This window comes from Lissotriton vulgaris, chromosome 3_1, assembly GCF_964263255.1.
Source record: "Lissotriton vulgaris chromosome 3_1, aLisVul1.2, whole genome shotgun sequence".
In the NCBI taxonomy this organism is placed as follows: Eukaryota; Metazoa; Chordata; class Amphibia; order Caudata; family Salamandridae; genus Lissotriton; species Lissotriton vulgaris.
In genome coordinates this window covers 1,445,187,210-1,445,205,286 of record NC_141689.1, presented here as the reverse complement: position 1 = coordinate 1,445,205,286, position 18,077 = coordinate 1,445,187,210, and positions in this window count along the sequence as shown.

Here is an 18,077-nt window from a genome sequence, read left to right as displayed (position 1 = left end):
CAAAAGTGTTCTGCCAAACTTTTCGTTTTTTTTCTCTTCTCATTTATTCCCTAGACTGTACCACTTTATGAGAAGCAAGCTCAGCAAAAACATTGTGCTGCCTATTCACCTGACCACCATGCGGTGACTCGTTTATACAATAGAATTTCAACCCAGTCACTCAACTAAATGTTGCAAATACCTTGTTGTGTGTTTATAGTGCTCCGCGGTGGGGGTGGGGGTGGCATGGACGGGTTAGGGGGTCCGAGACAAGGTCCTCATCTCAGCATATGGTAAGGATGAGAAGGCTATTTTTGCTGTTCAGTATATCAAACATACGATCCATAGGCACAAGAGGACAGTACTTTCACAGTGTTTGAAATTTAACCTCCTCTATTTTACAAATTCGATCTAGCAGCCAGATTCATCAAAGTAAATTCGGCTAGCAAAGGGCCAGATTCTGAGAATCTGGCCCTTTGCGAGCGCTATTTTTGCATTTGGGATTCATCATCCCAAATGCAAAAATCGCAATTCTAGAAATCGCTAATTTGCGATTAATTGCATTTAAGGAATCTCAATTTGAGATTCCTTAAATGCAATTCATGAACCATTGAAAAATTGCGAACTCGCAATCTGGGGCCGCTATTTACCGCGAAGTCTAACTACGTGGTAAATAGCAAAAACTTTGACAAATGCACTTCAGTGCATTTTTCTAAGTTGTATGTTACACACACACATGTCCTTTGGGCATGTTTGTGCGCAACACCAGTGTACATTGCCATTTCAGGGGTGCTACAGGGTACCCGTTGGACACCCTGGCACCCTTGAAATCGCTTCCTTATTTGTAATTCGCTAATTGCTAATCGCAAATAAGGAATGACTCCCCATTCATTCCTATGGGCCTTTAGGCCCATAGGAATGAATGGGAAAGCCATTCCTTATTTGCGATTAGCAATTAGCGAATCGCAAATAAGGAAGCGGTAGAAATTGCATAAAATATTCCGATTTCTACATGCATCCCGTTTTGCGAGTCTTTATTAGCGATTCCTTAAAATTCGCTATTAAGGACTCGCAAAACGTTACTTTGTTGAATCTAGGGGTTAGTCACAGACAACAGGGATTTGGGGACATTGTAATGTGGTTACTATTTGGTAAACTGTGTAAATGCAAATTTGTGTGACTATGGTTGAAGATGTAAGGTGGCTGGCAGTTGATGAGTCTGATGCCTGCCACCCGATGCACACCGATACCAAAGAGGATGATGCACACCAGCTTACAGAAGCTCAAGGCTTGGGGAGAGGATGTGGTCTGACGGCTAGATTGCCGACTTTGGTGCTGGAAACTAAGGTTGGAGCATCACGGTCTCACCCACATCCTGTAATTCTGGGCAAATCACTTAATCTCCCCGTTCCTGAATGTGTCCTTGTGTGACTTAACCAGTGCTCATGTAAAGCGCTCCAATACCTTCCGGGTGAGTTTGCGCTATATGAATCTGCATTAAAAAAAGGTGGGCTTGCGGCCTGCAGGCAGGGCTGGACTGGCAACAGCTACCAGCTCTGGCAGATTGCTGCTCAACCAGCCTTGGGAGGGGGGAGGAGGGGTGCTAGTATGAAGCACTGCTCCTGCTTTTGTCACAGGGGGCCAATATTGCAGCACTGTTGCAAAACCGGCCCCCACCGCCACAAAACCGGCCACAACCCTTCCAGCCTACCAGGAAAATGCCTGGTTCCTGCATCGGCCAGTCCAGCCCTGCCTGCAGGGGTGTTAGGCGGATGCTTTAGGCCTCCTCCAGCCTGTGCAGGTGAAGTGTAGTTGCAGGCGGCCTTCCATACAGTGGCAGCGTATTGTTTTCTGGTTGCTTGCCTCATTTGTCTTACTGTGGGGCTCGGGCTCGGGCGGGGTACAGATGAGCAAGGGACAAGGCTGTTCCTGGCCAGCACAATTTCCAGGCAGTGCTGCTTGTTCTTCACAGGGGGTACAATAGGTGGCTCTGGAAGCTGATATGTGTTCCACCGCCCAGAGATCGGGTGGGATTATGTTTCCAAGAACACAAGCAGTGATTAATTTTAAAAATATGAAGTGCAGGTGCTCACAGTTTTGAAAGAGTCACACCCACTTCCCCAGCTCCGCCCATTTCCTCTAGTGGCTCCATCCACTTCCTTTATTGGCTCCTTCGACATCCACAAGTCTCAACATATCAGAGCCACCTCCTCACTTCTTGAGTTCCGCAAGAAACTGAAGGCCTGGCTCTTCACAAAAGTACCTCAGACACGTCACACCTACAAACGTGCCCAGCCCCCTGGATACCTTGCTGGGTGATTAGTGCACCATACTTATCAATATAACATAATATACCATAAAGGAAGCCTATGACCACAACTTAAAAGTGAACTCAAATTAGAGACTATGTGTAAATCTCCAAAAATAGAGCTTTAAGAAAAGGTCATTTGAGGACTTGAGTCAGCGTTGCAAATGAAAGAAAATGTGCTTGCACAGTGCTGGTTAAAAGAAAGGAAAGGATGAAGGAAGGAATGCATTAAAGAAGGCAGCAACAAATGCAGGCGGGAAGAGGAGCACTGGAGTAAGGAAATAAATAAGTGATGGACGAAAAAAGGATTAAATAACAACATAATGTGAAAGGAAGAAATGAAGGGATAAAGGGAGAAACACACCTTGTATGTTTGTACAGCACATATTTACAAGAGGGGGCCTTGACACCAAATAAAAAAATGTGTTATCCAGCTCAATTGCACTAATTGTATCTAAAGATGAAGGACTGAGTGGCCACACCAAGATTTCCATTTATGACCCTGAGATAGAACACAGATTCCTGGAGTGGATATAAACATTTGTGCAAGAATGAAACAATTAAAATGGAGAGTGAGGAAGGATGAGAGGTCTGAAGGCACAGATAGATATGGTAGACAAAGAATGTTAAGAGAAATGTGGAAAGCAGAGATTGGGATTGCAAGATTGAAGTGGAACGTGATGAGAAGGAAAAGTGAAAATAGGAGAAAGGCAAGGGAAGAAGAGCGGACAGCAGGCAGTGTGCGAGAGTAGAGTAGAAGGGAAAGATGGAAGGGTGAACAATGAAAAGCATTTAATGAGGGGAGAGGAGGTAGCCTTACGGCTAGAGCGGTCAACGTTGAAGCTGAGGTCTCGGCAAAGACGCTCAACATCCTGTAATTCTGGGCAAATCCCTTAATCTCCCTGTGTTTAGCAAAAACTGAATGTGTCCTTGTGTAACAAAACTGGTGCTATGTAAAGCGCTCTGATACCCAATATCTTCTGGTCTAGTTCGCACTATACAAAACTCAAAAAAAAAAAAGGAGGGTAGGTGACGATTAAGTAAAAACGGATATGAAGGGCACAAAGTGAAGGAATATTGGAGAGAAGGGAAGGAGTGAGGTGTGAAGGGGAGGAAGAAAAGCAGATACTGAGGGAGAGCAAGAAAAGAGTACACCACTGCTTTACTAAATATACAGTAATTAATCATGTAAAATTAAGGGATGATAGAAGTGTATCAATCTTGGCCTGTCTCATCAATGCATAGCAGTGTTGTCCAAGACACACAATAGCGATTTTTTTTAACTGTGTTAAGTTTTATGCCATCAAAAGATGTTTTGTGCCATCACAATAGGTATTCCGCATAAAACATAATTTATTTATTTATTTATTTATTTATTTACTAGCATTTTTAAAGCGCAACCAAATACCCGTGGGTGTCTCGGCGCTAGACTGCAGTAATGTCTGTCCTAAGGAGAAATACGGTGAGCTGAGGGTGTAGGTTACTGGTCAAATAACCAAGTTTTTAATTGTTTCCTAAACTGTAGGAGTGATGAGCTGGATTTGACGTGATGAGGTAGGGAATTCCAGATTTTAGAGGCTGCGGCTGGAAAACGACGGTCGCCCCAAGTAGCTGTTCTGCTGCGTGGAGTGATCAGTTGATTGAGTGTGGAGGAGCGGAGTGTTCTGACTGGATTGTAGAGTTTTAATTGGTCTTTAAGGAAGCGAGGCCCCTGGTCCTGCATCACTTTGTACACTATACACATAGCTTTAAACTTTATCCTGTTTTGGATGGACAGCCAGTGATAGGTTCTCAGAGTATCTGAGATAGGGGTGAATTTGGGTTTGTTGGATAGCAGGCGAGCAGCCGCGTTTTGTACCGTCTGTAGTTTTTTAGTAACTCTTTTTTGTGCGTTTAGAAAAAGGCCATTGCAATAATCAAGGGAGGTAAGAACCAGTGATGTAACCAGGGTCTTGGCGGCCGTGTCAGGTAGAAAAGGTAAGATTTTTCTAATCATCCTGAGTTTGTAGTGGGCCGTGGAAGCTACCTTGTTAGCATGAGTCATAAAGTTGAGTTGATCATCAAACATGACTCCCAGATTTCTGGCCTTAGAGACGGGACAAGGTGGGGGGCCAAAAGTTGATGGCCACCAGGCTGTGGGCCAAGATGGTGAGAGCTTGCCAAAGATGACCACCTCCGTTTTATCGGAGTTTAGCTTTAGGCAGTTATCTGCCATCCATCCTCCGATTGCCATCATACCAGCTTGGAACCGTTCGGCCACCTCCTGACCATTATCCTTAATGGCCAGAACGAAAGTGTCAGTTATACTATTGGGATTATGCTTTGATGCTTCAAACAAATAGTTCTATTACATGATCAGCTATAAGTCGTGAAATCCCCCTGCCACCTATTTTCAAATGAAGTCAGACATTCAACTCCATTCAGAGAGGCTGCCACACACACCTTTTAACTAATAAAGCACACAATTCAACGGAGTCTGCCGCCTGTGCTATATTAGAATTGTAATTTATGATCAGCAAGTAACAAAAGGACGTCTGTAACAAAAAACAGAAACCCACTGAGCTGTCCACATAAATACAGTTCTGTCATCTGCATGGTACATGCCTTACATTACCCCTCTGCACTACAGTCAAGACTACAACTAGACAAAACTCTGATCTCTCTCCAATAGGGACATAAGGCTGTAGGCTGTAAGTGTGCAGCAGGGGTTTACAGGGCATGGGTCTTTGGAGGTGAAGAGACAGTGTGGGGTGACAGATCTCAAGCAGGCTTGTGGGGGTAGGGGGTAGATGCAGAGCACCCAGCACAGCCTAGCCCCTTGGAGAGCACATTTTGAATCAATGCTATTTTTCTCCAGGTCGAAGCTGAGAAATTCCCTGTGTATCCTCTCTCTGGTTATGGGGAAATTGGGAAAGCCTCCTGGTTCAAATGGCCAAGACTGAGAAGGGCTTCGTGGTCTCATGTGCAAACTCTTAAAGTATGGATACTCGGGCCCCAGTGTAGGCTTTAATATAAACTGATGGTAGGGAGGAGTTCTGTGAGAGTGAGGGCGGGAGCCAAGGGGCACTGTAACCGGAGTGAGCGAGTGCTGCAGGCAGGAAGGAGAAGGCCACTGCGGAGAGAAGAGCACTGTTGGAGGTAGCAGTGGGGCACATTTACAATGGCAGGGCTTGGTGGTGTTCTTTAAGGTACTTATGGCGGCAACAGTGCCTATTGCTTTAGGGAGAGCACAGGTATGATAGGGTAGAGACTTTACTGGGACAGGTAGGAGCAAGTATGAGTATACACTTTCTCCACAAGCCTGTGCATTCTGTGTCGTTGAAGATCCGGAAGCCGCATGCACCCTGCCAGTGACAGCAAATCTAGGTACTAATACACTGACTGGCAGGAAGAAACGTTTTCACTTTCGGACCACCCTCAGCTCCTTCCTGCATTTTGTTACGCTGCAAGGCCTTGTCTGTTCTACTAAGGCAGGCAGTTATGGGGCAGGTTGCTGCAGGTGCCGATGTGCAGTAATTTATCGATGGTGTCCCACAGCCAAGCTCTATTCTTTCACCCTGTTACCTGTAAGATAACAGTTGTGTGTAAAATAAAGCACACGCAACTCACCTAACCTTGCAGCTACAGCTACACTGGAAAGTGCAAAACGTTGGCTGGCGCAGATGAAATTATGCTTCAAGTTCATTGTATATGCAGTCTATACTGAGTATGACACAAAAAAAACACCCTACCCCCACCCTGAAGACCAGGCACTAGGGCCTGCCAAAGCAAACACTAGCAGCATGCACCAAATCTCAATGTGCAGCTGTACAAGCCTTGCTCTGAGGCTGGGGCGTTTTAATGACCTGTGCACAGTATTGGCTGTGCATGTGACAAAAAATCAACAGACCCGGCCCTGAGAAATAGGTGCAGGTGCTCAGCACCTGAAAGCACCGTCACATATTAAGCACTGAACACCTGACTACTTAGAAGTGTAGAAGAGGCCGCTTTAATGAAACAGGTTCCCAATTTTCTAACAAAACCTTGGCTTTAAGCCTTGCATACTGAAATCACTGTGGCCTCAATATACATCTGCATAACTGTCCAAAACCCCTCCGCCCCCCTTAAACAACCCTTCCCAATGAAACCTACCAAAATCCAATCACAAATCTCCTCACTTAAACTCCCCACATCCAAATCTCATGCATACAACACTGTTGCCATTTTATTCAATTCATAATCTCACCTACTCCTTGAAACTTCAACTGGGTCTGAACATGACCAATGTTTCTTGCAATAACTTTTAAAGTTGTGTACCAATACCCCTAAAATGTTGGAGAAACCCCGCCCAGTGCCCCAAGGCCAATCATGGAGCCCCTCACCCCTTGGACCCCAACACCCGCCTGAAAATTCTGGGAGAGTAAGGTATTCTGCCCATCCCCCCAACAAAACTACATTCAGAGTAGGGATAGGGCTCTGAGAAAAGAGCAGCAGCCAGGAGCCCCATGCAGTACCAGAGCCACTGTGCAGCAGAGTATGGCGTGGAGCCAGGAGTAGGGCAAGGAGCTGGAAAACATACTGGAAGCAGAGGTGGGAAAAGAGCTATTGCCCCACTGGGTCTTGGAGTTTCCCAGAGCTGAAACTGAGTCTGAAGTGTTACTTTTATCCTGGCCAGTTGCTTTTTATAGCGCTCGGGAGATCGCTAATAATTACTAGCGCTTTACTCCTTCCTTACATAGATATTCTGATCCCGTTGGCCCTATTGAGTGGTCATATTTATAATAATAGCATATATTCTAGGTCTTTTGGAATGACAATAAAAATGCAATACCCCTGTAAAATAATCCCAATGTGCTCACAGAGGGTATTTAATGACTACACTACTAGTAAGAGATCAGGGGGTGCCAACACCCAGCCCAAGAGGGTTTGGTGCTTGAAGGCTTGTAGTCTTGAGAGGGTATGCAACCAATTTGTCTTTACTTAACTAGCAACCTGTTTATCACTAGCTTGAATTGAGGGGATACTGGTGTCACAGACAACTGTCCAATAATTAATCACTAGCAGTGTGAGGCAATTAATCCTAATCCCCACTTGCGCCTCAGGTAGGGACCCAGGAGACCATTAGGGGCCATTGCGATGATCAAGCCAAAACCCCTATTTATGGGGCTACTTAATGTCCAGAGGGAGCTAGGGCATAGCACAAATTGGTGACCCTTGGGCCCCTTGCTTCCTCTTCCTCTCTTATCAGCGAATATACTCTCCCTGATGCACCAACAGTGACCAAGAAAGTTTCCCCTAGCAAGCACAACGCAATGGGTGGCAATAACCCTTTCAATAGCCCAACTGGAGTGGGAATCTTTTAGGGGGGTAAAAATGGGCTCTCCACCGGTCTTGGATTATCAAACACTCCATTGATCCAAGACATATCCAATGCTATTGTTCCCAAGGGGAGCATATTATTTCAGAATCACTGCTGGCCCTGCAAAGGATACTAACAATAAAACTTGCCTGGCTGGAGAAACTTGTATTGGCTCGAATTATGTTTCTCTGATCCTGAAAGAGATATTAAAAGCCTTCACCAGCAAGACAGGGGGGAACTCGTGATGGGATTTACCCCCCAAAAGAGAGGCAGCATCTCAAACAGATGGAGTAACCACCTACATAAATTCTGCATTAAAGCCTAAACCTTCAAATAAACTTTCAAGAAATTTGTTAGAAGCGAATGGAATCATGAAGGGCTGTCTGTTATGGAGAAGCAAGAGATAGGAAACTCAACTTCAAATTGTGGTGCTCCAAACAACACATTGTATTGCATTGTATTGTAATTGTATTTATATAGCGCTTACTACCCCTGACGAGGCGTCGAAGCGCTTTTTCGGCGGGTAGCACGCTACTCCGGCACCCATAGAGGATTAGTGTTCAATTAGTATAGTGAAACATGCAAGAACATTTTAAGTGGTGGGTAGGTTAGTCAGTTATTTGGATTTGGAATGATAGCAGAAGGATAGAGGAGGACAAAGGTTTGTATGTATTGCTTGTTGATGTACGCTATTCAGGAAGCCTATAAAGAATTAGTGGTGAGTTAATATGGTGAAATATGAGGTAATTTCAGTGGTGGATATTAGTCTGTTACTTGGAGTGAGAAGGATAACGGAGGGATAAAAGGGGAAGAAAGATTTGCTTTCATATAGCACTTGTTACCCCTGAAGGGTGTTGAAGCGCTTTTCTGGTGAGTAGCACACCACACCGGAACCCATAAAGGATTAGTGTTGAAAATTAGTATAGTATAAATATGAAGTAATTTGAGTAGTAGATATGTTATTCAGTTATTTGGGCAGTATATTAGTATAGTTGAATATGGAATTTGAGAAGTGTACACGTTAGTCTGTTAATTTTGATTGAAAAGGATAGTGGAGGGATAAAGAGTGAAGGGTTTTTTTAGGTATTAGCAGTAGGAAATGGCTTTTGGATGAGTAAAAAGGAGTTTTGGAGGGGAGGAGTCAGAGGGGAGAGATTAGACAGGTTTGTTTTAGGGGATCGGTGTAGTAAAAAGAGGTGTCTGATGATGCAAGGAGGGGTAGAACAGGAGAGAGTCTAGAAAGGGTTATTTTGGCGATCATAGTAGTGGTATGGGTTTTGGGATAAATGAGAGAGTGGATGTAGAGGATATATTGATAGATGTATAGGATGAGAGATAGGGTAGTTCACTGGAAGGATTAGTAGAAATAAGTTTAAGATGAGTCAGAAGGTTGGGCTAGAAGATATATTAAGCGAAGTATAGGCTGATAAATAGGCTAGTTCATTGGAAATGCTAAAATAGAAGAAAGGGATAAATATATAGATCCATAAGTACATCGAAAGTATATAGATACATAAAGGAAGGAAGTATATTTAGATTAAATATATTGATAGTGGCACAGGATAAGATATAGGGTAGTGCATTGGATATGCTTTTTCAGGAGAAAAGTAACAGACACACAGATCCAAGTACATGGAAGTACATAGATGCACAATGGAAGTATGTACATGTAGACCAAAGATGTTTTTTATTTATTGATTAATATTATTATTATTAATACTTGTTTTTCTCTTTTCTCTTAACAACATAATTATTTTACATGTTTTATAAAGTAATACACAAAGATATGTACATATCTATAGTGAAAAGAAATGCTTATATACAGAGGGATATGCTGTAAATTTCTGTTTCCGTATGGTGCTTTAGTGGGGAAGAGCCAAATCTTGAGTAGTTTTCTGAAGATAAGGTGGTTGTCGGTGTTGGGGGGGTAAAGAGTTCCATAGTTTGGCTGCTTGAACAGAGAAGGATGTGCCACCCTTTTTTTTTCTTGTATGGTGGAATTTGTCAATGTTATGTATTTTGTGATGGTAAGTATTATGAGGTGTTATGCTCTGAAGATCTTGTTGTGCTGGTGTGTGTGATATGTTTTGCTTTTGAGGTGTAGTGAAAAGGGGTGCTAATGTATATGTTTCATGCACTGGATTTGGTTGTGTAGTTTTTGTTTGTGAGAGGAGGTTGTGATGTAGAGGGGTGGTGATGTGTTTATGAGTAGAGTGTATGTTGTGTGTAGGAGGGAATGAAGAAGAGGTAGAGTGTTTATCTTAGACAGGTTTGTTGCAAGAGTTACAAAGTGTGGTGGTGTGCAGTGTGTGTGTTGTGTGTTAGTGTTATTATGGTGGAAGGGAGAGGAGGGTCTTTGTTGGACAACTGATGGAAGGATCATTATATGTTTTTTAGTGATAAAAGGTGGTTTGTTAGGTGTAACTACAGCTGGGAGAGTGTATCTGATTGGGATGTAGTTATGTATGGTGTTGATTGGCGTTGTGTTAGTGATGAGTGCATTGATTAGTGGTATAGGATAGAGTTGTGTACTGTTTGTGGGTGATGATAATTATGTGTGGTAGTTGGGATAGTAGGGTGTGTAGATGTGGTTTGGTTGGGTTTGTAGTACAGGCGGGTACATTAATCTGTGCATAGTGCTGTGCGTGGTGTACATTTGGTGTGATTGTGTTGCTCTGTTTGGCGATGTGGATGGTGTGTGCTGGGTATTGCTAAATGAGAAAAAAGGGCAGCATTTCTGGCCCTAGTCCCGACCAGTCTCGAACAGGCTCAAACAGGCAACTGCCCTTGTCCTCTCTGCCCTTAACAGGCTCAAACAGGCAACTATCCTTGTCCTCTCCGCCCTTAGCCTCGACGTCTGGGGTGAGACGCCCTAACCCTGGCCTTTTATAGCCCTAGTAATCAGGTGACCTCTTCGGCCAATGGGAACCCTAGCACTAACACTATCCAATCATAACACTAGCCCTAAAATCTAGAACCACTAGGAGACCAGAACCTTACAGCCAATCTTAGCCCTAGTCCAAGCACCCAATCAGTTCAAAAACCCTGATCTCTACATCAAATAAAGTCCCTAGCCCTACCAGTAGTCCCAACCCAAGTCCAAGCAGCCAATGGTACAGGTAGCCCTAGTCCCTACTTCCAATAGAAAGCCTAACCCTACTTTTAGTCCCACAACTAGTCCAACAACCAATCACACCAGAAACCCTAAATAGCTACTTCCAATTAAAGGTCTAACCCTAGCTCTAGACCCACCCTACTCCCAACAACCAATAACATAGGAAGCCCTAGTCCCTACTTCCAATAGAAATCCTAACTCTAGCCCCAACCCTACAATGATTGAATCACAGACCCAGAAACCAATCAGAACCCTCAAATACCCAACCAAAGAGGACATCAACCCTAACCCAATAGAAACACCAGATACAACCACCAATCAGTGTACACATGTGCCAACCACTACCTCAGACAAGGTTTGCTGGCCAGGGAGTTGGAAGCTGCTTCTCCTGTTCAGAATCTCCTAGGAGACAGACAGGCTCAATCCACACTTTGGACTTCTGCAGGTAAAGGCTTCACTAACTCGAAATCTAACAATACTGTTTGAATAAAACGTTACTCCCCCTGCTGGCCACAAAACGAAGTGCACAGGCCCCAGTAAATACAATTTAAACAGCTCACAGAGCACCCTCTGATATAGAATATCCCTGTTGCTGGGGGGGGAAGGGGGGCTGGCCTCACTGGCTTGTGAACACAAAATGGTGGCTGGGGGTGCACTGTTTTAACACACAGGTCTTAGCACAGAGCAGAGGAGAAATTTGGAGGGAAAACAGATTTGTCACCAAGGAATGAGATGGACAAACTACAGAGGTTGGACTGCAAATCCCACAATTCAACACGTTAAATGCAAGCAATCATGGGCAGGAAAAACCACAAGTTTAAAACACAAAACAGGTGATAAATTATGCAATCACAGGCAGGTCAAAACTGCCATTTTAAACTGTAACAACCACATGCAAAGACAGTAATCACAGAAACGGAAAATCATTTTTTAAACAACTTTTGTTTTGGGACGAGACATCACTAGTCTGTCTTCTTACCACTTACTGGACTCTGCTCACTGCAATCTGGGGAAGGTGGCTGATGCAGTTTCCTTTCTAAAACAAAAACAATTGTTTAAAGAGGAGGACAGGTCTGTCAGTGGAACAGGAAGTGTGGGTACATGTTGCAAAGATCCATCTATACCATCTACCAGCATTCTACCGGATGCCTTACAAGCGGATACAAACCCTATATTTTCCAGTGGAAATAAACTTACACTTTGTGGTTGAAAACAAAATCGATAACACCACTAAAAGATGAAGCAAAGAAGGATTACTAGAAAGGGACAACGTAGTGTGAGGTGTGACTGTATTCAGGAAGAACAAGAAATAAGGATAATGACTGGAGGGGACAGATGAACTCTACGCCAATAGGCGATGCTTGCACCCAAACTGTGGGAGGTTTTGCAACCCCTACTCTATCTATCCCTTCTTATTCAACTACTTCCCTTACCCTCAGCCTTACCATCCTGACCCCCACCTGATCACCTAGGATGGTGAATACACTGGCAGAGCCCTACCAATTATTTGCCCAAAATGGGCTTGCAAAAAAGTCTGGAAGAACTCTTTCTGGCATAAATCTTGTACAGGGGCTGAACCGATTTTTGACTCTCCTTGATTGGACATCATTGAGATATTCTGTGATGTTTCTGTCAGGTCACTTCTCAATAGATCACATATATTACCGATATCTTTTATCTGATTCCGCTGCTGCATTTACTTATATCTGGTGATACGATCTTTGTGAATTCTATGATCCAGGTCTACACCTATGGTGATTATTTTACTTGTGCTGTATTTAGATTGCCGTAAGCAGCAAGAATGATTATGTTCAATGCAAAGGACTTCAATAGAAAGGGAATTGACGTAGTACTGACCAAAATATTGTCAGGGAATGCTTTTGTTGATCCTCGTCCGAGAGTCCAATATATCTTACAGCAAGCAATCAAGAGCGATGCTAAGAAGCTGGTGTTCATGAGGAATAAAGAGGAGAGGGTAGTGTGTGATAGAGCAAGAAGACACAATATTGATAGACAAAGAGGTTTGATTATTCAGGGAACAACACTTGAGAATGGCTCAAAGCAGCTTTAACATGCAGCACTGTTGCTTTAGGGCAACTACTGCCCTGGAATATGGGGGGGGGTATTTGGCACAGTGTCTCTTACAAGGCCAGCCAGTCACAGAGAGAGATTACAGAGAGGGATAATGGGGAGAAGCGAATCAAACATACTAAGAATTATTATTTGGAATGTATTCAGTTTATCAACCAAAACAGAGGATTTGAAGTGGCAAGCACTCATTTGATCTAATTACATATGTTACTTTCAGGAGATATGGGCAAGTGTTGAAATTATTTTTGAGGGTTATAACACATACTATACTCCTGTAATCAAACAGAACATGGGTCTCCCATCCGGTGGTCCAGGTATATAGGTGTCCTCTAAACTATCTAGTCTCATTAGCAGCATCGCCCCTAATAGGTATATCTAGCAATATATTGTCAACTGTATTTTTATTGTACAGCTAATTAAACCCTTAACAAACAAGCATCTCTATGTTTAGTAGTCAGAGCAGCACTTAAACCAAAAAAATCTATAAAAACAACCAGTACATTTTAAATAGGGCTCCCGGTTATATGGTATTTGTGTTTTTTCAATTTCCAGCTGTATTTATCCATATTTATTTTTTGCAAATTTTACCTGTATTTATCCATATTCATTTCAGGTTTTGTGTAAAAATGAAGCCGAAATATGTATATTTCAGCATTTATTTAACCAGTTAATGTGCACTCATGCCTGAGTGCCTGACAGGTTTTAATGATATACATACACTCAGGTGGTAAAATATGCACTTGTAAGACAATATACACATTTTAGTATCAAGGTTGTGCAAATCTACTGCTGTTTAAGGTTCTTTAATAACCTCCCTATTTTTTTTTAAATCCCCTTGCCTGTCAATCCGCTCGACTATTGGCCTGGCAGTCATGATTGAGAGTATTTCGAATCACTCAAAAACAACACAATTTCCATTTTAATCCACATTTAAAAATAAATACAGACCAGAAAATAAATGGTTTTCTGCCTGTATTTATCTGTAAAAATCAGTAAAAACAGAAAACAGGGAGCCTTAATTATAAAGTGCCAGATGTAGAGCAGATTTTTTTAAAACAAGACAAGAATATCATGACAATCAATTTAGCGCCATAAAAGGAGCACAATGTGCAAAGGGCAATGGTGGAACATCCCAAGGTTGCCTCAGATATTGTCTCCTGACATCCCACAAAATGCGATACACAGTACCAGTAAAAGAGATAACTGTTTAAATGGCTTCAAAGACTGTCACAAAGTGCTCCACAAAGTACATTTTAGGGGCTACAATCAAGCATGTAGAGTCCTAATGCAAAAAGCACATAACATGTATGCCAAGAGTATTATGACATGTATTTGTAGCGTGTTAAAAAGAAAAGTGCACTGTGCGAAAGCCAATAAATAAGTATCTCCAGGTTACAGAGCATAACAAGAGTAACAAAGAGCATTGCAATATTCGTTTTACGGATGCACGGAAAAGAAAGTGCACTGTGCAATGAGTAAAAAAGGAGTATCCCTCGGATGTGCTCTCCTATTGTTTGGTAACGTGCAATATGCAGAGTTAGCGAAGCAATGTCCTATGGTTGCTTCAGGTGTAAACTGCAAGAATACCTTCTGAGGATGCAGACAAGCATAGAAAGTGCTGCTGCTGGCAGGGCAATTTTATGGCAAGACCGGAGGCTCCTATTATGCTTTTCTTATCTTGCTTTATTTCCCATAGCAGCCAAGGTAAGTAAAAAACTACTGTTCCCAGAGGGCCCAGCGGAACAACTGGCCAATGGGAACGCAACAGAACAACCTTTGTATCCAATCATAGAATACCAGCATGGATAACGTCACCATCTGACTGTGAAAATTCCTCTTTTCTTGCTGCTCGCAGTCAGATAAGTGACTTATCTTTGTTGCTTTTCTTCTTAATGTGCATTTTGAAATAATTGGTGTTATTTTTATGCATGATACTATTATATAATTAGATAGCATTCACATTCCTGGCTTACCGTTTCTTTCTAACGCAGTTGCGCTCCGTTCACCCCCTGCACGTGCGGGGTTCGTTTGGTTTCAGCCGGCGCGCTGTTGTTTCTGTCTCCCGCTTTGCCCCTCATGGAAGTGCACACTTTCTTGTCCTTCGTTAGCGCTGCACCAGAGCTTCTGGCAGCGCGAGCACCCCCTTTTCTCTCGCTCTTAGAGGAGTGTGCTGGTTTCTTCTTCCTGCTTCAACAAACGTGCACCGGCTTTCCGTTCACGGCCGTTTCTGGAGCTCCTGTGAGTTGAAATTTCTATGAAACATTTGTCTAAAGGCATGGAAAATTCCATGATGAGTCTGTTGTCAAAAGCAATGACCCAGTCTGCGGGGAATAGCAGAAAAAGAAAGGTGGTTTCCTCTGCTTCTATGCGTAATTCCACTTCTGCGTCATGTGTGGATAGTGAGGCATTCTCGCGTTGATTGAGGACCAAGTGCCTCCTAGGCCTCCTTCCAAAGAGGGGTTGCTAGGTTCAGAGGGCAAACGTAAAAGTAAAACGAAGCAATCAGAGGTACCAACAAACTTGGTTATTTCCACCATTATGGACACAGAGGATGACATGGATGACGCAGATGACTTATTTGATCTTTTTGACGTGCCCTCCCCATCCCAATAATTCAAGTCTGATTCTTTTACTTTTGAGCCTGTGATGGACTCGAAAGGTGTGCCTATGTTTGACCCTTCCACCATTCGCCATCCTAATTCCACTGAGTGGTTTCCTGCCCCTCATGTTGGTGATTAGAAAATAATTTGTCTAATAACAATGCAAAATATGTGATTTACCTATATAGAAGGTTTATGAAAGAGATTGTTTCCCGACAGAACCATTGTATTTATATAAACTTGGAACCCAGGTTCTGAGGGTCATTGGGCCACCCCATTGTATTTAATGGCGATTATATCTCAGCCACACTTCGTCTTCCCTTGGATTCTTCTGTTAGGTCGAGGTTGAAGTCTGAGTGTCCTAAACCCTCGTTAGCTGAGAAGGTTACCATTGTCCCTTCCATCGATCAGCCCTTACTCACTTTTTTCTCTAAGTTCGGCAAAGACCCACGTAAAGGGGTGGACAAGGCTTTGTCCACCTGTCAGGATAAATTGCTTGACGTTGTGGGTTGTTTGGCGCGTAATTTTGACTTGGCAGAATCTGCCCATCTGGACGGCACTGATTTGTCTGCGGAAGACATCTCTATGTGGGTCCAACGAGCTTTTTGTCTTCTAGGGGACGCCAATGCCCCTATCACACATGAACGCCGCAAAGGGCTTCTTATCAAACTCAATCCCAAGTTGGCTAATTTAGCCCCACAGGATCCAGGCATTAAAGCTAATTGAATTCTCTTTGGCGATTCTCTTGTCAAAGACCTCAGCAGGTTTGTGTCTACCTTCCCCTCCTTGGATAATGCACAACAGTCAATCAAAAAAGTGTTTTCCCCTCGGGTTTTTGGACGGGCCGGCAGAGGCAGGGGTCGCTCTTCCGGCCATCCCTATCACAACCAAGGCTCCAGAGGTTCCATAAATTCCGGTTCCCAAGACTACAAACCTCAATTCTACTCGCAAAGAGGTCATGGATACAGAGGTCGAGGTCAAAAGAATCACCGCAACAACAACCAACAATGTACGTCTTACACCTCCTCCCCCGGTGGGAGGGCGCCTAAACCTTTTTCTTCCAAAGTGGCGAACTATCAGTGCAGATCCTTTGGTCTTAAATACAGTTCAAGGTTATCTTATAGAGCTTTATGTGCCGCCTTCCCAAACTGTGTTCCCTCCTCTGGTTTTCTCAAGCGAAATATCTCAGTTAATCTCTCTTGAGATTCAATGCCTTCTCCAAAAGCAGGCCATCCAAGCTGCTCCTTTCGATCCTACAGGGTTTCTCAGTTCAATTTTCCCAGTTCAGAAAAAGAACAAAAAGATGCGTCCTGTGATAAATCTAAAATGGTTCAACCAATTTGTGGTGTATCGCCACTTCAAATTGGAGACTATTATTCATTTAAGAGATACACTTCGTCCAAACGATTGGATGATAAGATTGGACTTACAGGACGCATACCTCACCATTCCAATTCATCCTTCTCATACCAAGTTTCTTCAATTCCAGTGGTTGGGCATAACTTATCGTTTCACCTCTCTTCCTTTCGGTCTGTCTTTAACACCTTGGAGCTTTACAAAAATCATGAAACCAGTGGTGGCTTTCCTGCGATCCCTCTGGATCAGACTTATCAAATACTTAGACGACATTTTGATCATGAACACGGACAAACAGCTCATTCTGTCCAATCTCAACACCACTCAATCCCTGCTCCTGGATCTGGGTTTCCTTCTCAATCACGAAAAGTCAATGCTTCTTCCTACTCAGAGCATAGAGTTTTTGGGCTTCCTTGTGGATTCCTCCACGGCTTCCCTCATGCTCCCTCAATCACAGGTCTCCACCATCAAGTCAGAGATTTCTTACATCCTTCGGACCTCCCTCATATCCCTCAGTTCTTTTGCAAAAATAGTCGGCCTTCTCTCTGCTTCCATTCAAGCCATCTTTCCAGGTCCCCGCCACTATTGGACCCTTCAGCGTCTAAAAATCAGACATTTACGTCAAGGTTTAGCTATCGTTGACCTTATCGCATTGGATCAGGAGCCTCGCGAAGAACTTCAATGGTGGATCGACCATTTAGATGCTTGGAACGGGCAAACTATCTTCGCTTCTGCCCCAGATCTTGTGTTAGAATCAGATGCAAGCCTTTCGGGTTGGGGCACCGGTTGTGGACCAATATCAACTGGCAGTACATGGTCTCGCAAGGAATCAAAATTGCACATCAATTGTTTAGAGATGCTTGCAGACTCCTTTGCGATCCAAAGCCTCTCAAAGAACAGAGTTTGATGTTCCATTCTTCTTCATATGGACAATGTTTCTGCGGTCCGCTACATCAACCATCTCGGTGGCACCAAATCCAAGCCCCTTACAGAGTTGGCAAAGAGCCTTGGGGACTATTGTCTGTCAAGCAAACTATCCCTTACAGCGGAGTATCTTCCAGGAGATCTCAACTCTGTGGCAGATTGGCATTCTCGTTATCTTTGAGACTCCAGCGACTGGAAGCTTCTTCCATCCATCTTCCAATCCCTTTCTCAAAAATGGTATCCCTTTTATATCGATCTTTTTGCTTCCCTCCTCAACACTCAGTTGCCTTGTTTCTTCAGTTGGCGACCGGATCCTTCAGCCCTTGCAACGGATGCTTTCCTTCAGGATTGGTCCCTTCACCTCAA